General features: G+C 44.1%; 1 protein-coding gene across 2 annotated transcripts in view; it reads right to left on the reverse strand.

Annotated features, from left to right (window-relative positions):
- The window catches only part of LOC131664933 (homeotic protein antennapedia-like), a 281,825-nt gene that overhangs the window by 106,368 nt on the left and 150,992 nt on the right, over positions 1–24,465 (reverse strand). Inside the window, exon 1 of one of the 2 annotated variants that reach the window (XM_058936426.1) lies at positions 23,522–24,078. The exons of the other annotated variant lie outside the window; for it this stretch is intronic. The gene's annotated coding sequence lies outside the window, so the exon portion shown is untranslated. Of the gene's footprint in view, positions 1–23,521; positions 24,079–24,465 lie in introns of those variants that run through there. 2 annotated transcript variants of the gene reach the window in all.

Here is a 24,465-nt window from a genome sequence, read left to right on the forward strand (position 1 = left end):
ACGTATATATTGCACACACGCATGCCAGAGCACGACGGGAAGAATCCAGAAAGAAATTTAATTGACTTAAAAAGTAAGCACACTTGATTATTCCATCGCCGTCGTTGGCGCGCGCATCTGTTTCGCAAGAATACCTCAATAAACCTCGTGGTGCGCGCGCGCATATAAGAAAAACGTCCCAAATGACATTCTATTCAAATGTGCAGACGCGTCAGTGAAGATCGCCTCGCCGTAGCGCGCAATGTCCGCGGTCGAGAAAAACGTCGAGCAAGAAAGAAAAGTAGCTCTCTTAGAAAGCGAGAAGCCTGAAGCGAAACTGGCGGATGATGGATTCCCGTCAATTATGGAGGCAACATCGTATTGTTTTACCATCGGGACGCGGCGCCGAACATTGATGGATCGCTACTCTCAAGCTTATATATATAAAGCCTTCTTTCGCCCGGGAGTAGCTGCAACTGCCGTGCAACTCTCTCTTTCTCCCTCTCGTGCCGTGCAAAAGATTCGCGAGGGATCCTTGCAAGCACGCACGTAGCTATCGCGGCCATATCTGAAATGACTAATGAGAGCACAGTGAGAGAGAGAGAGAGAGAGACAGAAGCGAATCGGACGATTTCTTGCTTAAAGAGCACTCGCAGCAGGGGGAATTTGCAAGCGCAAAAGTCAACCCCCTCGCAAACGTCACTGCTACCTCTGCCGACTCAAGCGGCTTTTCTTATTGAGATCGATGCTCGATTTTTGCGCTTACGCCAGATGCACGCGAGATTAAAACCGTTCGCTTCTTGCGCTTATTTTCTGAAAGACGCTCGGTCACATTTTTCTGTTCCGTACTGTGCCGCCGGATGTATGAGTGGTATCCACCTGGTTAACCAATTTTTACTTCCTTGCTGATTCGCGGATTCGATACGCCAGTAATTGCCAAGCAGCGCTGCAAGTTTATTTTCCCGTTATTGCGTCATACCAGCAAAAATGTTTTATTGTTTTTGCGTGAATGGTAATGCGGAAAATTATCCATGTCAACTTTTGATATATTCTTATAAGCTTGACTGCAGATTAATCGCAGCTGGAAGCATTTTTGCTGATCAAAAGGATGAATCTTTCCCGAATCGATCTCGAATTGATTGGCCTCGGAAAATTGCAAGAGGGGCCTATAGCTCCATGATTCTGCGCCGAAACTGAGCTACGCAGCGAGCCCGTTACTACTTCGCGATACAACCGCAGAGACATTCGACAATGCCAAAAAAAGCAGCAGGCAACATTGCAAAAGAGCTCGTTAGTCAAAGTCAAAGTGAGTCTAAGTCGCACGCGATAAGAAGACGCGAGCTCAGGGGCGTAGGCGTGACGACGATCCTTCGCAGGTCAGCGTGAGCTAATTTGCATCGCACTGCGGGGCCAGCGCCGCGATTAACATAATCTGTATTCGCAATATTTATAAGGAATTAGCTCCGCGCTGGCGTCGTAACTCATACGGGAATTAGTTTGAGCTCGAGACTCAAGGATTTGGCTAAGCTATCTGGCAGCCGTGTTATCGTAGCCCTCGATCCCTGCCTCTCGGTATTATTCTTTGGACTACGGGCTACGACTGAGGCTTTATACGAATATGTTGCCGCGTGCAGGCTCGAAGAAAAGTCCTCGTTCAGATAAAGGGCGCGGAGTCACCTTGGCTTTCGTTTGTTTCCTTTCTTCTTTTTTCATGGCTTTCTCTCTCTCTCTCTCTCTCTCTCTCTCTCTCTCTCTCTTTCATTGTCGTGTGTACTTGTCGTGACGGTAAAGTCGAGAAGAGGGCACGCCATGATGGGGAGGTCAGGTGGAACAACACCGCTCTCGCTTACCTAACATGCTTCATTTTTTTTCATTCGCAACGATATCGGCGACAGCCTGCGTGACAATAAAAATAAAATTACAGCGATGAGTAAGAGTCAATGAATAAATTCATCGGCGGTCGATGAATATAGCCAGTAAAAAATTTCGATCAAACGAACAAAGAAATTGCACATTCGTAAGTGTGATAGGTACTTTCTGTATGCAACGGTAAGGTATTTTACATGAGTAATTGTGGAGACATCAATGAAGAAGTCAATTTAGAAAAGAGTTTATAACTTCACGGAGAAGATAATAAATCTAAAAATTTGAAAACTTTGAAGGAACACGGTAGCAGGGCTGCGAAGTTCAATGAAGAGGAACAAACATCCTCCGCCGATAGTACGTGCGTTTCGCAGTCTTGCGGTATAAAGTCGCGAGCTGTAGGTAGGTGGCGAGCAAGGGAGAGCGCGCGAACTTCACCTTAATACAGAGTAATGTTGATTTATGCCCCCGTGGTGGTATACACAATGTTTCGGTGTTGTAACCCTCGGACCGATCTTCCTACTCTTGGCTGCTGCTCCCCGAGACATAGTTAGCAAATTTCCACCATTACTCGCATTTTCAAGGAGCATCCTGGAGAGTTAGCTATGTGTATATGTGTGCGTGCGTTGCAAGTATTCGGTCCCGTAAGCTCAAGTACCGAATTAAAAATTATGCCAGCCTCTCTGATTTGCTTTGGGAACGTTCCATCCCTTAGGTTCTTTTCCTACGCGCGAAACAGCGAAAAAGTTGCTCTGATTTATTACCTGCAATGTGTATTAATTTTTAAATGTTATTTATCGTGCTTTTGCTAGAATTTTTATAATTACTCCAGCTTTCTATTGATGTGAATCGACGATTAAACCGGGAGATAAATATAGTTGGAAATGTAGACTATATTTATAGGCTGTACGGTGGATCAATAAAGCTTGTCAAAACATTTTTCAAAAATTGAGATCCGGTTAACTGTACGAAATTATAACAGATGGCGAACAAGTTATTTAATTCATCTGGACTTGTCGTATAAGACACATATAGCTGAACACAAACAGCCTTGTTTCAGTGACTCTGCTAAAGAAGGTTAATTTTTATTTTCGAATGAGTAAGAAGATTATAAAAGCATTTTCTTGATTCTCCGTTTTTTATGTACTTTTCCGTATGTTTGGTAGCATCTGGTATTTTTTCAATTTTAAAGATAACTTGCTTACATTTGTCTCGCGCGATAATCATGACAACACGAGTATCATTTTATCTTAACAAAATTATTGAATTTCAATTGATTAATTTATTGAACCGTTTTAAAATAACGTTTTAAATTAGTGTTTTAAAATAAAGTTTTTCTCGCGAATATTCTGTATGTTTTTTAACTTTCTTTAAGGCTGATTTAATATTATTTATTAGACTGCTTATGTATGTTAATGTTTAATTTATTATCACACAGTGATTTCGTAAGAATCAGCATGAAAACATTTTTCGCTGCATAAACTTTAAAAAAAGCAATACGCCAATGCGCTGTTAGCAGCGTGTTTTTCAACGTTCTTTACGCGAAAGTCTATGCAATAATTTGAAATTAATATTACGGCTTGAAAGAGATTGAGTGAGATGAATAAAAAGACAAGTAAAAGTAATTTAAAGTCAGAAATCATTTTTCCAGTGCCAGGTGACACCTCGAAGGCAGAATCCCTGGAACAAGTCCACACGCAAGAGAAACTAAGAGAGAAACAGAGACCTGGTAGCAGCACGCGTGGGTAAGTGTTTTATTAGCGTATAGGTCTATTGCACTTAGGACCTTATATATATTATACACATCCAGGTTCTCTGACAGTTGCACATGCGATGCGGCGAATGCATCAGTTTCACGGCTCAGTGGACAAGAGACAAGGCGAGATTCATGCGCTGTTGTGGGCCTCATACATGAATATCAACTGCAAGCCTCTTTTTATCCATATTTACATAACACACACAGACACGCGCGCTCGCACACACACGCACCCGCAAGTAGGAGGTGCGTTGACAGATTGGGACTGTGGATAAAGCATTTATTTTCTGCGCCTATAAATAGGCCGTGCACGTATATGCACTCGAAGAGCAGAAACAAAGCAAAAACGGTAGAAAACAATTGCTGGCGTGCTTGCGGTTCAAGCTTTTTTTATGCTGTAAGTTTTTCCGTTGCGGATATTCCAATTGAATAATGCGTTTCTCGTGACAAACGTCTCGCGCGACTAAATAATGAATTGGAACAGTTTGGCGTGCCGTGTCGGAAAACGTGAGCGCACGCATAAATAGAAACATCAATGGCGCAGGAAAGCCGATCGATCAGATCGCTACTTGGGCGGTTCGTGAAATGTGCGCGCGCAAACCATTTCTCTGCGGATGATCAACGAGCTGCTGCGCGTAAGAAATAAATTGCCCCCACTACCCGCGACACGTCTAATTGTATTATTGTTGTAAATATCTGCTGGTTCGATATATAAACTCGGAGAGCAGGCAAAGAGCGCCATCTATATTCGTGCACGATTACAGCCATTCAATTGGCGCAGCATACGGCATTCGCGCTTAAGGCGCGTATGGCATGACGGCGGGATGAGCGATTCGCGCGCATGCATGCAATATGCTAACTGTGTGCGCCTGTCTGCTTGATGTGTACGTAGGCGCAGCCCATGAATTACGTCTTCATAGTGGCGAGTTTTAAGGATTATGCGCATTCGTGCACAAATCCCAAAGAAACGACGAGACGTGTGAATGTAGATTTGATACCCCAAGTTCAATGTCGAGCCTTTAAGCGTTCATATTAACGTAAATGTATACTATAGGCAGGTGCGGCTGATATTTTGTCGAATTACAATTTTAATTAACTTTTTAAGCTACGCCAATGGTTATCGATTGATGATAATAGCGAGGATAGAAAAAAGTAAGAAATTTCCGAAAAAAAGCGTTGAATGCGGTGAAAATTTGAGCCACTTTTTCTCTTCGCTGCCCTCTGTACCTTTGCCGAGAAAAGTCACGTGTGCAACTAAGCAACTCCAACGTCTATTACTTCGAAACGTGTCCTACATTTCATTCTATCTAATGCGGGAGTTTCTCAGCAAAAATAAAAACACAACTGCAATTGTACATATACTTCGAAATTAATTACTCGACTCCTGCACAGGTGGTGTTATTAATATATGTAAATCGATTAAATTTTGTCGACGGTGGAATAGAATAGAATAAATAAAATGTTATTGTATAATATATATATAAAAGAAACGAACTAACTAATATATAAATGTGCATGGTTATATGTTTACATTGTTAATTTATCACAGTTGAGTTAAATTTCTCACTCATTACATCGCAGTTTTACTGATAATGCTATAATTTAATTAAATTATACTGGATCTTTCTCGTTATTAGCATCGGTAGATTAATTACAAATTAATAAGTAGTGGGTCAAGAAATTTTAGAAAAGTGGTCGACAAAATCAGGAGCAAACGTTATACGCTCTAGCCCGCAGGAAAGAAAACAGATTTACAATGACTGGCGCCAGTGTGTGCAGTTGAACACGTCGTCGTGGCGAATGCAAATGCAATGCTTTAGAAGCGGGTAAGCTCTAGCACTGGCACGTATCTCTAACATGGGAGAGCGAGAGAGAGACAGAGAGAGAGAGAGAGAGTTGGGTGTCGCACTTGCGTGCAAAACGCAAACGTACATCTCGCAATGGTATGGCGAACTGGCGCTTCCGTATTATATAGCTGGCTACACACACGGAGTCACTACTATATAGGAGATCGCGAGAGGCCTGCAGGCGTGACAAGACTCACGGCTCGCCAAAAGGAACAGTTTGAGAGTGAGCGAGTCACCCGCGCGAGCACGCTCTTGTGCAAAAGGGTGACATGCTGCCAAGCCGGTTGTGCTGGCCGTGCGGCAGGTGAATATAAGCCTAGAGGAACGTCCTGCGCATGTTGCGTGTCGTGAGCCCCAAGCGGTGAGATCCGGAGACAGAAAGAAAGAAAATGGGGGACGCGCGACGAAGATGAAAAATAGCGAAGGCTCCGAGTATAAGCCAGTCAGATAAGAGGAAGAACGCCAAAGAGAGAGAAAGAGACAATAAAATGCAGTCGCGCGGGAGGAGGGATAACGCTTCTTTTTATTCGTCGGGGCCCCAGTACATTCTCGCTTTTGCAGAAATGCTATACGGCGCGGGGAAAAAGCCGAACGAGGCTCACAGTCTGTCAATGTCATCCTCGGGTTTTTCGCCTGATACGTTGACTCGCACTACGCGTCTCTCGCTACCGATGCTAGATCAACAACTGTACGCGACGCGAGACGAACTCATCGGGAGCAGATGTATTTAGATCGAGCCAGGTCTTCCGTGCCGAGCGAGAACGCGTCGCATCCGCGTAGGCGCCCCTTGACCCGCGTCGCCACATGCGCCACCGCGGTATACGCAATTATACAGTCTCGCTCGCTCGTGCGCGTTTACGCGGCCACACCTACGCGTGTGCGCGCAGCCAGCGCCAGCAGGCAGCATACGCCTGCATCCTGAAAGATAAATAGCTCGCGACTGCGCGAGACAGACTTTGTTCGGCAGCGTCGCGAATTAACCACGCCGCCACGCCATTAATCATCGCCGCTGTATGTGCATTATGGGATTTTAATCGAGAGAGCAACGGAAGCCCCCAGCAGTACCGCACGTCCGAAGTTTGGCTACATTCGAGAAATATACGAGTACATCTCGCGCGGCCAGCGAAAGCGCATTCGAGCAGCCGGGGAGGACGTGCATCCCCCCACCTCGAGAATAATAATCTTATTATTCTCTCGCGAGAGGTCGTTCGTTTTTTTCCTTTTCGCCCCTTTGCCGTTCTCCGCGTTCTTTTTGCTCCTCGTGGCGCCCTTTGCGCGCGAGCGCGGCGCACAGCGACGATGCCTTCTCGCGCGCCCGAGCCCGAGAGCTTCGTATTTAATTAAAATGTTCAAAAGCGCGCTGTTCCGCCCCTATCGGCCTTCAACCTTCATTGAGCGGCCCGATGCTATTTTCCAATCTTCGTCTTATTGTTCTGCACGCGCGGGCAAAACAATTACCCGCGGGCTTTCGTTTAGGATGCACGAGAAAAGAAAAACGATCAAAGAAATGTAACGAAGCTTTATTGAGTCGTACTAAGCGAGGTGTCTATCGATTAGTGCAACAAGTATGGAAAGAAGAAAGAAGGTATTCAATTGGTTCGCTTTTTTCTTCCCTCGACATGCTTGCAGCACAGCGGCATAATTCACACAAATGGCCGTTCAATCAATTAACCATCTGTATAAAGCAGCTTCAATACATCTCGTTCTCGCCCCGGCTCTCTCTCGCTCTCTCTTTCTCTCGTCCGTTTTCTCTTAATATGCTTGTGGCGGACATCGACGTGCAACGTTTTTATCGAACGCATGAGCTGATACCTACCTCGGCGCCCCGCAGATGCACGCACACCGTGCAGTTACGCATTCAGCTTGCGAGCGAACGCGTTACGCAGCTTTAATCGGCCTCCCCGTACGTGAGGCTCATTCCGCGCGTACGCCACGCAGCGCGATGCAGCCAAACGCGATTATCGCGCGTATCTTGTTCCTCTTTTATTTTGTTAAATTTTTTTTTTTTTTTTTTTTGCGGTACGATTAGAGATAACAAGTGATGAACGAAAGTGTTATTTTGGCGGAAATACATCAACTGCAAGTATTGAGGGAGTGAAAAAGCTAGTGCTTGCTTTTGTGCGTTGGGATTTAGTAAAGGGAAACAAAAATCTTGGAAGAGTTGTCAAGGGGATCCGCAAGAATGAGGAATTATCGTGGAAAATGTCATTTTCATCTTCGATCATCGCGCGCTCGTAAAAGAAAGTCAATAGTAACACGCATACAGCAGTAAATTATCCAAGTTGCAATAACGGAAATAAGCTTTGCACACTCTTCTGTATGATGCATCGTCACTGCTTGTTTATACAAGAAGAATATAACGGTAATAGTACTGTTTTTTTTTCAATTTGCCACGCGTCGAGTAGCAATACTGATGCATGCAGTATCCGATTTAACGCTTTGTCCGATGTGTAGTGGCAAACAATCGATATTGAGTAATGTCTCTCCGTATGAATATGAGAACAAGCGCCTGATATAATGTATATGACGAAATGGCAAACACGAAAAGCAATAAATATCGTATTTGTGCCGATAAAGAATCTATGTTTATTGCCACGATCGTACAATGCAAACTTATGCTTTTTTGCCCCCTGAGCCAAACGGCTGGCTTGTTCAATCGACGACAAATTTTTAATATGGCTAATAGCGAATCGAAGTCACTGTAAATTTAGTGCGCGCGCGAAAGGCACAAAGAAGTGCAACGGATTGGAAATGAGCGCGCGCTGCTCTCCCGCAAGCAAACAATGTAACGCGCAGCGTCTGATAGATAAACCGTAATTTTTCCGCGCGCACTCCAATCGTAATGCGTGATCTTTCTGAATATACAAACACGTGTACGCGGGCGCGCGTGAAAAAGAAGGCTCGCGCAAAAAGATGGCCATAACTCAGAGCTTGTGTAGCTCGGATGAAATTCATAAGATTAATTTCGCACAAAGGATAATTACGTCTACTGTACGCATATCAGATAGGTATACGGCTAGTATCAGGCCATAAAGCATATACTCGTTGCAAACATACATGTAAGGGGGGAAACAAAGGCGGCAGCTATAGTGACTTTATCGGAGACCGATACGTGCGAAAGGAAGCAGGTTGACTACTCGCGCAAGCACCATACGATGTAGGTTACCGTAATTCCGGCTCGTATCTTTTTAGCAGCAGCAGCGCATTGCCTGTCGAGCGTTAATATCGTTGCTCGATCGCGAATCGTGTAATTGAATGAAATTGCTAATAGCCACTTTTCAAAGTCAATTCGCGCGCGGAGGCGCGACTCTCTCTCTCTCTCTCTCTCTCTCTCTCTCTCTCTCTCTCTCTCTCTCTCTCTCTCTCTCTCTCTCTCTCTCTCTCTCTCTCTCCCTCTCTCTTTCTCTCTCACTGCGCGTAGGTGTACAACTTGCGTAATTGATCGTTCAATCCGCTTGACTTTGCAGTCCTGTTGTCGTTGTTTTGCCGGGGCTTGCTGATTTTTCAAATGCGCGCGATTTGAAAGGAAATCAGCTGCCATGTAATTCCGATAGACCATTTCGAAGATTAATTTATGTTCATCTCGAACGAAGGGGCTTGCGGCATGCTGCAGCACGTACGATGATATTGACGCTCGCCAACGCGTGACTTTCGCTTTGCTTTTATAAAATCCTCAATTTCGCTCAAGTTTATGTAAGGCCTACATTAACTCGTTCCGGTGTTTTTTTTTTGTTTTCTCAGTCAAACCTTCTTGCAGAATATAACACACGCGTCTACACGCGACCTCTTCAATTTGCATCTTCAATTCAGTCTGATAGGATAGATTTAAAGTTTCTTAGAAATACGTTACATGTAGGCGTATATTTCAACATTTAGTGTCAAAATAAGTTTCAGAAGTTAGGCTTCAAAATAGATGATCTTAGATTGAGTCCTGTTCTTAATTATCAAATTGATTATTCTTTTCTGTAATAATGTAAATAATGACTGAATGCCATCTTGGTAATTGATTTTCACATATCATTTGAATACAATCCTGAGTACTTGGTTGCCATTAAAAAGCTTTATATTCAACTCTTTCAATAAATATGCATAATAAAAGAAAACAACAGGAGTCTCCGTATAATCGAATGAGAGCCAAGCGCGCAATATTATAAAAAGTCTAAATTCCGTTGAATCGAAGATCTAAGAAAAGACGCCGGCGTGATTCAGCATAGGCAAATGAAAAGAAAAACAAGACGAAGAAGAAGCCGCAAGACGCACGCAATGGCTTAGAAAAAAACAGAGCAGCGTCACTGTGGCAGAGTGGCGGCAAAGATGGCGACGATGCGCGCACACGAAAGTGACCAACCGGTTTTCTTCATATATATATATATAAAAGCGAGTGTCGCTCTAAACTCTCTTCGACAGCGGCGCCATCAGCACACTGTGTTTGCTACAGCCGTGCGCGCAAACATTTTTACCTGCGCACCTGCAAGTCTGATATACAATCCTATAGGATTGTTATTGAAAAAGAAATAGGGTAAAGAATCATTGAATCTTTATTATTCGCGGAACATATGAATTGTATCTGTGTATACGAGATGAGTGAGTGGTCGAGAGTTTTTCAAAGTTTATTAATTGTGGAATTGGATCTGCTTTAATTTGTATTTTCTGTGGTGTTTCTACTACGCGGTGCAATTGGCAATTATGGGGTATCTACTAAGTGTATCGTAATTTATCACTGAAAATTTGTTCTTACGTGTTACAATAGTTACAAATTATTCATTGTGCTAAATTGTCGAAATATAACATAGAGTCTTGAAAAAAAATGGTGAGAAGCATTGAATCCGCGTATCTGTGAGCGGCCATAATAAAGTGTTAAGGCATCATAAGGTATAGGCCATCACAAGCAGGGGCTCAGGCAGACCACTCCCCCTCTACTGTAACCGGTCCGTGGAACAATTCATCTGCCGTTGCACACACTCTTTTGCTTCGTACTTATTTATTTTCACTTTATTGTTTTCTTTTTTTATTTTAGTATTTACTTAGGAAAAAAAGATACTTAATATGTCAAAAAAATTCTTGCGATTGCCTGATATTTTGAAAAAAAAACCTCTGAGAAGAACACTTGACAATCACAGATAAACCACTACACGCATAATCGTAAAACATACAAGCTGTCCGTCTCCACATGACTCAAGTCCTACCCGCATGGAGGAATGGCATGATGCACGTGTGCAAGCTATCGAGTTTAGATGGAGAGCAGCTCGCGCTCGACGCACAGTGGCTCGCTCTCTTGCCGCTCTCTATCGTTTTGAAATTAGCCGACCTTGAGTTTGCGCTTTTTTACCTTTAAAGTGTTACATGGACAGCATCGCTTACTACGATAATCTCCGACGTCGATCTCCACTCTGACGTTGCTTGCTCGCGAGCGCAGCGAAGCGTCTTCGCCAAGGCCTCTTTCTATCTCACGCGAGCGCACACTTTTTCTTTCTCTCTCTCTCCCTCTCTTTCTCCCTCTCTCTCTCGCTTCTCGGCCTACTGCGCGATTCTCGTAGCGATCGTACCTGCCACATTTATACGTGCAGCCTCGTGCAATATATACTCGCACTTTCTCTGTCTTTCCTTGGCGAGCGTTGTACGTGCATTTTGCGCGCACGAGGCGAGAAACGCACATGACCAATTGTTCGATTGTTTATCATCGTTGCGATTGGGGGTTTTTACGGTCAGCCGAGACAGGCTTGTCTGACGGACTATTGCCTGCTGTCAGTGCAACGCTCTATGCTAATTCGATGATGCTATTGTTACACACGTATTATACAGTTGTTAATAGCTGATTGTAATTTCAAAACTGCTTCATACGCGTGTACATCAAGATACGCGTGTTACTACATGACGTATACTATACACCGCAGCTGTCCTGTAGCGCGCGATCGTTCGACGATTATATATTTTACGTGCTTTTTCCACATTTTTAATAGGATTTTCACCTAACGTCTACTCATCATACAAGTTTGTTCTTCCGAGCTTTTTTGAAGAAATTGCCAAAAGCTATACTATTTGCATGATAAACAATCCTCAAAGCTGAACGAATTAACAAACCATGCTGATAATATTAAATTCCGTACAAACTGAAGTAAAAGAAGGTAAAGCAAAACGTGCGATTCGTAAGAGGAGGGGGTAAAAGAAGAAAGAGAGAAACAACGTAAATAACCGAGGCGTGTTTACCGGTGTATAAATCCCTTAATGCACCACCGAGCTTCCACGTGTATATGAGCATATATACACGTTCGTACAGACACAACACAGTAGTGGCTCTCGCTTTTGCGCGCAGATGTATTTGCATATTTGCACCGGCAAGCGCTCTCTCTCTCTCTCTCTCTCTCTCTCTCTGCGACGCCATTAACGCACAATGGAAAGGATGTTGCTCGCGAGAATTACGTAAAGCTTTTGATATTTGCAAAATATCCAAAGTAAGCCTTTTCGTACACAGCCTTTGCTAAGTATCGTCGTCCTTCGTAATTACATCAGCGACCAAGTTTGTCATCGTACAACAAAACTCAGTCTGCAAAAATGAAAAGCTTCGTAATGGACAGAAGAAAAGAAGCGAAAAAGAGAGAGTGAGAGAAAACTCAGCTATGGTATTGCAATCAATACACTTGTCACGCGACATAACCTGTCGTTCATAGCTCAGAACAAGAGCCGACGGTTCGATCCTATACGCACACTATATAGCTTCGGCGATCGCGCAATATCGTGACTCAAACCTCGTCGATTCCATTTACTCGAGAGAATCCGAAATACAACTTACAGTACGGTAACAAAAGTATTATTATTCTCGTACCCCGTATACAGAAAAAAAAGAAAAAAGAAAAAAGAAAAAAAATAACAAAGAAAAGAAAGCAAGAGATAAAGAAAAGAGTTAGGCGGAACAACGAGAGTGAAAAAAAGGAAGAAAGACAGTTGCTCGTGCTCGCGCGCGATTCCCCGAGGAGGAAAGGAGAGAACCAGTTTCGTCGCTTAAACGCTTAATTAAGCTGCCGCCAAGCTACAACACACGTACACGTATGCCTTGCAAAGTAAATCCGCAACGAGGGTCCTCTACTAGCCGAGAAACAGCGAGAGAGAGAGAGAGAGAGGAGAGAGAGAGAGAGACATCGATATTCCGTCGTGTATTCTTTAGCTTCGCGAGAAAGCATTGCGAGTTCGTTATCGTTAACGGCTCTATCGCCAAGGAGAGAAGCTCTCGTTAGTCATGCCTTGCTCTCTGACGCCATGTTACACCGTGCAGCATCGGATATGAACTCGCTCCGTGCTCGCTTCTTGCCTGATTGTTCCAACTATATCCGATGCCTATGTAAGGTACCTTGTGTGAAATACATCTTTCTCGTGAAAATTTTTTGTTTTGATTTCAGAATGATAATGACTTTATTTCGGTATCACGACCATCTGTATCTGTAACTACCAAGTCTATTCGTTAGAACGTGTCAGAGCAGAAAAACATTTTTATTCGCACATCAGCTTTCGTTATCACGGCAATGGCTATTTCTCGAACGGGCTATTTTACAGCTCTATAACGAAATAGCGAAGCCAGAGACGCGCGCGCGAGATGTAAAGAAATTAAAGTTATGACGTGTTATGGTTCGCGCGTTATCCTCAGTTATCGGGAATAGCTAATAGCACCAGTCCACGGCATGTATTTTGAGGCCACAAGTGAAATCTCAGTTTGGCGATAGATCTTATGTGCTGTTCGTTGTACGCTTTGCTTTTCGCGCATTGCTCTTACGACGCGTGTGCCTATTTAGCGCGCGCGACATCACGAAGAGAAGGAAGCGACGATAGAAAACACCTTTTTTACGCGAATTTCGAAGGTTGTTAGTCAATTGAAACGTTCGAGCCCATTTAAGCTATACCCAATAAAGATTTCGATCGGGTTATTCGAGAAGCGTGAAATTGGTCGTCGTCGTCTCCGTTTTTTTTTCGCTTTATTCAAAAGGCATGAAAGACAATCGTATTAAATCGAAAGAGAACGCGGTTAGTGTATATAGTTTGTCGTGCGCTTGGAGAAAGACAAATGGCGATATACAGAAACGCATATAAAAGTCTATCCTTTATAGCGAAAAAGGAATGCGAGAGATAGCCGCAGTTCGACGACGGCGATCGCAAAACGAGGGAGAGAGACGCAGGTGTTTCAGGGCCTTCCATGTTAATCAGACAGAGAGCTATGTATGTGTGTGTGCGCGCCGTGTATGTGCCACAGTGTGTAACACAAGTATGCAAATGCATCGGTGTACTTGATTCTACGCCGCTCGCGCGCGCTTACTGAAAACAGTTTTGGAGCACAAGCAAACGTCGACAATGTTGTGCGCGGCTGTTTTTGTATAGAAAAATCAAGAAATGCGTGTCATGCGCTGCATTTCTTCTATGTACTTTCATGATTTCAAAGTTACATAGTGATGTCGAAGTCAATTCTTGCGTACAAAAAATAAATAGAAACAATGGTTTTCATTAGGATTGTACGAGAGACCTGTTATTATTGAAACTAGTTCGTTATCAAGTAGATAGTGTAGGAATGAAAGTTTACTTTATGAACATATTTCGGTTTGATTATTTATTATGTAGAGTCGGAGCGATAAAATAGATAAAAGCCTAAAGACAATTGCTGAAAAAAGAACGAGAGAGTTGGTTGTATCTTACTGAAATGGGAAGCAATAAATTAATTGTGTAACGTTATTCTCGCTGACCTGTCCAATCTTAGATAATCGAGGAAAATATTTAGACTAATGCCCGTAATGCAGGTATAACGTTTGATTCAAGGAATCTAAAGAAAAAATAATAATCCAGCACGACGACAACAACAAAAAATGGCAGATCGAACTTATTGGAGTAGGATTTATCTCACGAACGCTCCCACGAGAAAAATAATGGAACATCATAATCAACCTACACGCACGTACGCTACAAGATCTCGCGATGCCAATAATACCTGCCTTGGCGGCTACGGCGGCGGCGGCGCCAATTCTCCCGACATCGCGAACAAGCAGCCGCTACAGAAAACCCCATAACCTCATTCACCGGCAAGCAGAAACAACGACAAGAGCAACAGAGAAAAGGAAATCGAAACATGTTCTCCGTGCGAGCAGTACGATCGCGATATTGCAACCCTCTGCTCTCGATAAAACTCGATCGTTTATATACAACTTCGCGCGCAGGTCAAGACTTTGTACTACGCTTTATAAATACTGGAGTCGATAGAGTGATGTACGTATTTCTGGTGGCGAGTTGCCTTGGCACTGTAGTGCGAGGGAGGGGATTATGCGGGCGACGAGCATAAATTCATCCCGAAAGTGATCACTCGATTATCATCAGTGACTGCTTTTTTCCTGTATGTATGCACAATAGCATTCTACTCTTCGCCGTCTACAGCTCTTGTTTCACGCGCCAAGGTCGATTGTGCATGACGATGGAGATAGCAAGTGTGTTGTGCGATTATAAATATATCGTAAACGAACATTATTATTATTATCGTTGCCGTGGCGATGTACGAGGTATAAAAATATCGGCTATTTGTTTATCCTGGCGAACGAACGCCTCGCGATGGTGAACTTGGCGAGTGCGCGGCTCGAAATCGGGGGCAAATAAAGTTGACCCGGTTGTGCTCGTCTCAAACGGCGCAAGAGCGTCCGCGAGGGCTCTGAGAAGCTACAACGGCAATTGACCCTCGTTGAGGCCAAATGAATGGACACATTGCGTTTACCGACGTCTCGCCATGCGCGGGAGAGCAGTGGCTCTTTGCTCATCTCTCGATTGTGACAAAGCAAGGCGACGATATGACCAATCTTCGTCGTCGAAAATACAATCATTTTCGGGATTTTAGTTGTTCGTCAAGCGAGTTTCTATTGCTTGTGCTTCTGACTTCACTCGCCTGCCACTTTGAGCTGATGTATTACGAAATATATGATTCCCGATCTCCAAAACTTGTATTAACCGTCGACTTTGTTAAAATTAACTATAATAATGTTCGGAAATTTCAATATCTGTAAAATTGAGTTTTTAATTGTCCGTTTCACTTTATCGAGTTAAAATATTATCAAGCTCAATAAAACCATAATGCTATTGTAAATACTTATGCATTAACTTTTCGTCTCGCTAATAAGCAGCCGTATGATTTCCAAACAACAAAGGTATATAATCAGTTTTGAAAAATTTCCACGCTTTGTTGTAACGATTACTATATTCAAACGAAGGATGTAACAGATAGCGTCTATATCGCGATATTCTCTCTCTCTCCGCGTATGGTTTGCATTCGACTTCTCACCTTTAACTAGCTCGGCTGCATTGTGTGGTATTCGCGCGAAAACATCGTGCAGTCTGCTTGGGACGATTTTCTGCTTTTTCTGTCTCTCTCAAAGAACCCATTACTCACCTGAAACATAAGAAAGTAATAAAAGTAATTAGTTTATCTACACAAATATGCATGATGGATTAGCGAGAAATAAATCATTATCAGGAATACTAATAGATTAAGCAGGCAGTTAATGTGTCATAAATAAATTAAAGGCGCACAAGCATGTGAACACACATCTCATAAATCCTTGCACGCGTGCACGTTCGCCCAAGCGAAACAATATCTTTACTGGTTATTAATAGGAAGTCATTATATCGCATTCTTAACACCTTGAAGCGCACGGGTGGGACTCAAACTTGCGGTGTATTATCATTCGTCGTGTGGCGTCCAACCAAGAATTTATTCGGCCCGGAGTGTCTCTTCACTCTGCAGAATATGATTATCTCGACGCATCTCGTGGCCGAGAGAAAGAGAATGTGGCGACACCTCTTACCATTACAATCTCTCTGTGTCATCGAGAGATAGAAAGACTCGTCTGACATATTTTCTTTCCAGTGCGTATGCTTTTTCGGTAGAGAAAGTTCGTGGTGTAGGTAACAATTGTTCGTTTCTTTTCATCGAGAGAACTGGTTTTTAATCATTTCTATTAACAAAATAATATATATTTATTTTCACGGATCAATGTTTGAATTAAGCCCGGTTCAACTCTATACTAGAAAAATTGATACGTTATCTAAGAAAACACGAGCAAAAAATAAATTATGTTGACGCCGTGGATAATCAGTAAAACTGGCGATTCAAATAATTGCATAAATTAATTATCCGTCACGTAAGATTTGCAGCGCGCTGATAACAGCATCTGAGAGGCGTTCGAAAACTATGTACGCGAGACATCATTGGCAGTCGAGACACGCGAGCATTGTGACCGCCAGAAAAGAAAAACAAGAACCACGTGAGATTCAAAATATCGTTCGAGAGTTGAGCTTATAAATCAACCAAGTGACGTCTCATTGTTAACCTTTCAGAGTATCGCCGTGAAATTTGCCGCTAGGGAATTAAAAATTTCGTAGCACATAAATAATATCGGAGAGAAACTCGCGAAAAATCTATATACAAAGCGTGCGGCGTTTTTCGAGAGCTCGCGAGAGCGAGAGAGGCGACTGTCGCTCGATGAATCGCAGAAAGGATTTATGTGGCCGCGCGTGGCAGGTTTTACATGTGCAGCGCGTTGTAAGAGTAAAAAAGGTCTTCTTTGATAAGCTCTTTTGGAATCGCTGCTGTAGTTTAATTAATGTGCTGTTAAGTTTGACGGCGAAAAAATTACGCTTGATATTCGTTAATGTTCTTATTTTTTCATCTTCTTCCTCCCTTGTGACGGACACTATTTGGTTACGTGTGGTTAGAATTTCGCTTGGATGTGTTGATAAAAAAAGGCAACCTTTAGTAAACTCGAAAAAATGTTTATAACCCAAAATTTATGTTTATAACCCAATTATAAGCGCACCTTCGAAACGAGTTACTCCCAGAGCAATTCCAAAATCGAAAAAAGCTGAATCGCTAATTTCCTCATACTCGCATCCACACCTCGCGTCAAAAACTCGTTTCCCGCGCGCTGGGTATAGCGAAAAAAACTGAAAGGAGTGTTTGCGGAAATTCCCGGCACATCAAAGGGCAAACGTGTCGTCTGGTGCATAGCTAAAAATTGTCCACAAGGAATGTTCCACCCCGACGCAGTGCGCTGACCTTGCAGTCGGCATCGAAGGCCGTCTCCGCGGTCCGTTACACACTGCGTGCCGCAGCAGATAGGGATGCCGGCTTCTTTTTTTCATACTGCCCCCGCGCGTCTCTAATTTACGAGCGGTCAGGTATGAGAGCAGCAGCAGCGTACAGGTGACGCAATTCGGGATGACCTTGTCGTTCGGAACATTTTTCGCACCCCTGAGATCCTTGTTTTGAGAGTGTGCGGCCTTGCTACGGTTTCACCGCGGGTGGCTGGACGCTGTGTTTTCAGAGATGGCTTTTATAAGTAAATATCTCGTGACCTACGTTCATGGACAGCAGCGCATCCGAAGAATTTTTTTTCTTCCTTCGTTTGGGAAATGTGATCTTCGAGCAATTTTACACGTTGGTCGGCGGTACAGATGTGCATCTTTTCCGGGACACGACGGTCAAAGCACTAAATTTTTCAGCGGGGAAATGTGCCGTTATGAAGCATCAAGTGACTGCGGAACCACGTATGAATTTACGATACTATGCGATTAAATGACACAAAAACGCCGATTTAATATCAAACTGGTTTTCTTCATTCGTCTTATGTACATTTCCTTTTTATCTAAGATCAACGATCTATGACTAATTTTATTAAAAGAGTAGTTATTTTTTCCAGCCATCCAATGCATATCTAAATTTCATTCCGATACACGATATTGAAATTACATTTGATCGTCTTTCTGGTTCTGTTTGTATAAAATAAATAATGAATACATCAATATTATTTTTTATAATCTAGTGGAACGATATTGAAAAATAAAATCAACATCACGCATAAATTTAAACGGTTAATCAGTAAGTATTTTTAAATACGCTCATAACTTTCCGAGCGAAGTATCACGAACTCGGGCTTGTTCCACAGCGTGCCGCGATCGCAATCTTTCGCTAAAACTTTTCCATCTGCAAATCGTTGTAATAACTGTTAAACGTTGGTTTGAAAAAAAACTCTAGCAAAGATTCCATCTGCGCATAATACGCAGTCCACGGCGCTTAGAGAAGCCGCTCGAGTGTGATGCATACTCGCGAGGAAGAAGCGCTTCGGCGTTCCGTCGGCAAGCCGCCGCGTGAACGGCGCGAGCCCGTTACTATTACGAATATCTCAGACGCGCGTGAGCATCAAACTTGCGCTCTTTTCTTTTTCACTCTGAATAGTTAGTTCGTGGAATTTGGGGAAAAAATCACGGCAAGAGGTTTTCGCGCGCGAAGCCGACGCGCGCAGTACGAATTTAGATCGTATTCGCGTGTAACAAGTTTTGTAATAAAGAGGTCGAGAGACTACTTTCATTTCGAGCTTATCTGATTGCAACGTTTTCAGTGAAATTTTAAGAGGAGCTTTTTTTCTAATAGGTGGTGTAAAAGATAATATTTGTGTTAAATGTCCATATAGTGTAAATCAAATTCAGTAATAAACGTGATTTGTCGAAACGCGAATAACCGTCGCGTGCGCGCTGGTGCTGTACTCAAATCTGTCAACCTATCCAGTAGCAGAGCATAACTCGAGCGGAATGAATGACAGCAACCAAAAGCGATAATCAGTGTTCGCGAACAGCGATTCAAAAGTACCAACGCGTCGTTGGATGTAATGCGAAGAGATCCAAGCGAACGACAATGCTATAGATTAGCCTTCATACATCGACGCGCATTCAAACTCCTCTACACGCACGTAAAAATTCACGTATGTTTTGACAGTGCGCGAACGATTATTGGGAAAATTATTTCACGGTCGTTAGATAGATGGTTTACACATGTAAGGGGTGCCGTTATGGCATCCCTCGTTTTTTATTCTCGCAGCGCGCTGCGAGTCATAAAGTTCCTCTAAGGCAGAATTGCTCTATTATCGCTCTCAACCAATTGTCGAGGACGGGGGCTTCGCTTTGACGCTCACCTTATACCTGCACCAAGAGCACGAATAAATTTCGGCCCGAACGCTTCTCTCGACTTACAATTAGCTCGAGCGAACTCGTTCGTTCTCTCTCTCTCTCTCTCTCTCTCTCTCTCTCTCTCTCTCTCTCTCTCTCTCTCTCTCTCTCTCTCTCTCTCTCTCTCTCTGCAGGCTTCGATGTAATCGAGCGCTCGTGCGCGCGCCAGAGTTTGTGTATAGAGAGGCGCGCAAACGCGTGTGTGCGATACATCACTCCGTAGCAACCGATAAAATCACCTTTTCTTTACGAATCAATTACAATGAAGGATATTGCTTCGGTTATCTGTAGATTTGCGTGCTACACGACCGTTATTAGCTGAGAATTTTTCGTGTATCCCGCCACTTTTTCAGTTTTCTTATTTTTCAATTGAAAATCTTGGTTGCAAAATTGATAGTGCGATTCTAGCTTTTGAATAAATAATCACTAAGATATCATCGTGTCTATAATGCCAGCTCTTGGCGTTCAATTAAAACAAACCCTACATTTCATATTCCCAAAAATAGCGCACACATCAAACAATCATTTGGTTCGCGGCCGTTAGCCTAAAATTTAGATTAGTCTCGCGTATATATCCGTCTTACGATTAATCATGTAAAGCAAGTCGAATAATACGACGTATAAATCGACTGAAACGTCACATGCCATGGGAATGCGCGTACTAATTTAAAATAATTGAAAACGAGCGATCTGATTTACGTGTCGTTGGGCGGTGGAGAGCGCACGAAGGACTTGCGAGAGGCGGACAGATGGGTATCTTTGCGCGGGTGAAAAATGCCAATCAATTGGAAAATCTCCCACGCGGCAGCAGAGTCGCGGCGCTTGAGCTTTCGTAAATCGCGCGCCGGCTGTCGCTCGCGCGGCGAGCTTGCAAATCAAGCCTGATTAACGGTGCGCGGCGCAGCTCGTTAGCCCGAAACGCGGCCGCTGCGTTAAATAATATTTAATTGAAGTCGCCGGTTATCTCGCGTGCTACGAGGCCGTTGCGTCGGCGCCGAATATTCGCACTCGCTCGCTCTGTCATGGTCGTGTAAAAACACATTCTAATTGTCATCGCGCGCCCGGACCTCACCGAGGTATCCTCTTTTGTACGAATGCTAATTATAATGGGCATCCATCTCAGGCACGCGCTTAATTCAGTACTGGCTGTGAATGGATGAATGCGTCTTGCGAGTGCACGATGCAACGATCGTTGCCAAAAATACTGACTCTTACTTCTTTGTTACGCTTTATTTTTCGGTAATTCGTCACAGAGATCCGAGCTCAGCAGCGTGCCTAAGGCACGCAAACATTTTACACCTGCTAGCGGTTTCGCCAGCAAGTTACGATTGAAGCAACATGCCACAGAGAATCTCCGTCCAGTTCTAAAGAAGCCCATTGAAGTGCCCCTTTTTGGCCATTCATTTTGATAGTAGCCGTGCGCATAGACGAAGAGAGCTACTATGCAGGCGAGAGATGCTAAGGGCGTTTCGCGTGTGCCATATACTTTATCATACTCTCGGGGCGGGTTCGTTAAGTTTCGCGGGCAAGCATCACTTATCTGCGCCACTGCCCCGAGGGCGCCGGCTGTGCTGGATGCATATGTGGCTTGCTCTCTACGCTAAGGTGTACAGGGCGAACGAGGGGGCCGAATCGGATGACACGGGCCACGGCCAACTTCTCGAAAGTGTCGCGACGGCTAAACTGATATGAGATATAGGCGCCGCGTGCTGCCCGCGAGGGACTCCAAGGCGTTGGCTAAAGCCCGCGCGCTCATCCTACTCGTTATGAGCGCCCGCAGCCCGAGAGAGGGAGAGCTTGCTCCGTGGCAAAATATCGGAGAATTTTGGAAAACACTTGGGAGGACAAACGAGTTGTTGCAGCGCACTGTGTAACAAAGTTTTTGCTCTGCAATATTATATACACGTAACTACTTTCTACGTCAATTTATTAATGTTCCCAAATATTTTTCTAAATCAAATATTGTTTAATATTCCGTTAAAACTTGGAAGAGTAAATGTTTTTATTCGTGTCATTCATTCATTTGCAAGTGTCTCGCAGTTATAAGTAATCGTCCGTCGACAAATACAAGCAAATTTTATTTAAATTTGCAGACTTTTTCTTCAGTCAGAAAAATAGTTAAAAGTACCGCTGCACGAAAGGATACGTCTCGAAGAAAGAAAGAGAGAGAGAGAGAGAAACAGCGCGAACGTCGAACGCCGATACACGCGTGTATATATAGTCAAAGAGAGAGAGAGAGAGAGAGAGAGAGAGAGAGAGAGAGAGAGACTATTGGGAAAAGGGGGTTGCAAGTGGGGGTAAAAGGAATGCTTATCACCGCGCTCGCAGGCCGCGGGTCGCGGTCGCTCGGATCCTTATTTATGGGCCCCGCGTCAGACGTTCGACCGCACCGCAATCGGCTCTATTTCATCGGTGCGCGCTCGCAAGCGCATCCAGCGGTACATTTCGCTTTATTTTTGGGATTCGTTTCTGCAGCTCGATTGCGCAGAGGAAGAGACAAAAACCCTCCAAGGACTTCTCTCCAAATTACCAAAAAGTATGGTGGACTTCCGGGCGTGCGAGCAATTCTATTGCTACAAAACTTGCAGTCTGCCGCCTGCCCTTTTTGCTTCTGCCTCCAATGGAATTTCTCTCCCTATCTTTTTTGTTTTGTTTTTTATTTATTTTGAGTTAGCCCCAACGCAATCTTTTCCTTTGTGGCTACACAATTGCCCACAATTTTAGCAGATATTTTAATGTGTAGAATGAAGGAGAAAATCACAGTGGACCGCAACCCACATTATTGAAGCCGATCGTTAGCGAAATCGTACGTTTTACTTGAGCGCGCGCGCGCGCGCGCGCGCGTGTACTGTTATGTCGTGTGCGCCGTAGATCTCAGTTAGCTTTTCTTTTATATTTTTGTTGGAATGATTTATTGATAATTGACCAATGTTTTCTTAGGCTGTGTGTTTGCTCTTCGAAACGACAAAAACATACATGTTTAGTGGCAAAACTTTTCTACGTAAGCCAAATTTACGACTAAATGTACGAGTATCGACTGTGATGCACGTCTTATTTTTACCGCGAAACAAATGTTTAGTGGCAAAACTTTTCTACGTAAGCCAAATTTACGACTAAATGTACGAGTATCGACTGTGATGCACGTCTTATTTTTACCGCGAAACAATCTTTACAAGCTGCATAAGAAACGAACATGTAAATACGTTGAAAGGTATTAGCGATTCGAGTAGCTACTGAATCAAACTAACGTTGGATGAAAATGCAACGTTGTTTTTCACATGGTTTAAGAAACGGCGAATTTCCTGTTGGCAAGAACACGTAAACAACTTTTGGTAAAAGAAGGAAGATATAGATTAGTAGCATTTTTTCGTAAAACTACTGATCCAGGATGGTGAATTTTATAATTAAATAAAATCATGTGTATTTCTCACGTGAGCTATGCAGTAATGACATGGCGTATGTTATACAACACAATATTTAAGCACGCAATACCAATATAATATTTAAAACAATATATAAGTTGATCATCCGCAATATTCATCATTTTATCGTTCCTGGGGTGGTTAGCAGCGATTTAGAAATGGTTCCGCGCAGAAAAATAATGTTTTTCAGGAAGAGATCCGTCGCAAACGAGTTTTGAAAAGCGAGATCGACCGGCAGCCGCATTCTGCCATCGATTTTTTATCGAAATCTCATTATAATTCGTTGAAAGCCCATCGAATAATATAGTTCCGCAACCGATCAATATTGTTCGCGCAGAAAAGTGCAGAATAGTAGCAGAGAACCGAGCGATAAGGCTGTTAAAAGTGAGCGTGGCAAACAGCTGAAAGTGCGCCATCCGTCGGAACACGTGGGGCCCCTTCCCATCGCGCTGCACGCATACATAGCACCGCCCGTCTATAACCTCAAAGCCCGCGTAGCAACCCCATCGCCAGCGGTAGCACCACCCAGTCGTACTATACAATTTTTCAGCGATTGTCGCGAGTCGCAGCAGCGTAGTGTTTTGCAAGCGAGTGTGAGAAAAGCATGTCATCGTCGCTATCGTCACAGCTCGACTCACCGTAGCGGCGGCTGTGTCTTGATATCGTCGGCGTGTCCGGTTGTTCAGCAGCTTGGAAGGGCTTGCCGCTGGCAACTCCGTTTTGCCTGCTGCATCCTGCTCTCTTGCTCTGCGCGTGCTTGGCGACGTCGAACAGGTTGCACGTTGAAGAAAAGTCAACAACAATAACACCTCATGTATCTGGCAAGAACTCGCGGAACGGGGTCAGACTTTGGACGACTCGACGCAAGCTGCGTGATGGTAAAGGAAAAGTGGGGAAAAATAGGACGATAAGAAAGCTGGAGAGAGAGAGAGAGAGAGAGAGAGAGAGAGAGAGAGAGAGAGAGAAAGAGAGAGAGAGAGAGAGAGAGAGAGAGGAGGTTGCGATCGAGAGCTGGCAGGTTGGCTGGTTGTCGGTTGCTGCGCGCGCGGTATGATGAATATGAAAATATCGATGATCCTTGATGTCCGTTTCGCAGAGAGTCTAAAGCCGAGCGAGAGAGTGAAAATGGGCTTGTGCGAGCGGCTCTCTCTCTCTCGTCGGTGCTCTGGTCGGTCGTCTGGTCGCGCGGGCTAAAGCAAACTTGTCGGATGGCAATACGTGAGTTAAATGTTCAGCCCGCGCCGCGGATGGTTTACGGCCGATAGTCCCCACCTAGAACCACCACGCGGCGCTGCTACTGCTTGCCTCTCTCGTCTGGCTATACCTATATAACGCACATACATAGCAGCGGCAACGGCAGCAGCACAGCACCCGGTACCCGCGCTCGCTTTCTCGCTCGGCCCCCCTCCCCCTCCTCCTCTGCCACGACGAGCCGCTTGAGTGTGTGTACGTGAGCGCTTGTGTGTCGTGCATGCGACGGCGCACCTCTGTATCGAGGTGCACGCACACACAGTCGTAACTCTCCTTCGCTCTAGCTCACAAGTAGGTGCGCTCACGCGCAGGAGAGTGGGGGGCGGGGGCA

This window comes from Phymastichus coffea, unplaced genomic scaffold, assembly GCF_024137745.1.
Source record: "Phymastichus coffea isolate CEN01 unplaced genomic scaffold, Cenicafe_Pcof_1.1 PCOF00046, whole genome shotgun sequence".
Classification (NCBI taxonomy): Eukaryota; Metazoa; Arthropoda; class Insecta; order Hymenoptera; family Eulophidae; genus Phymastichus; species Phymastichus coffea.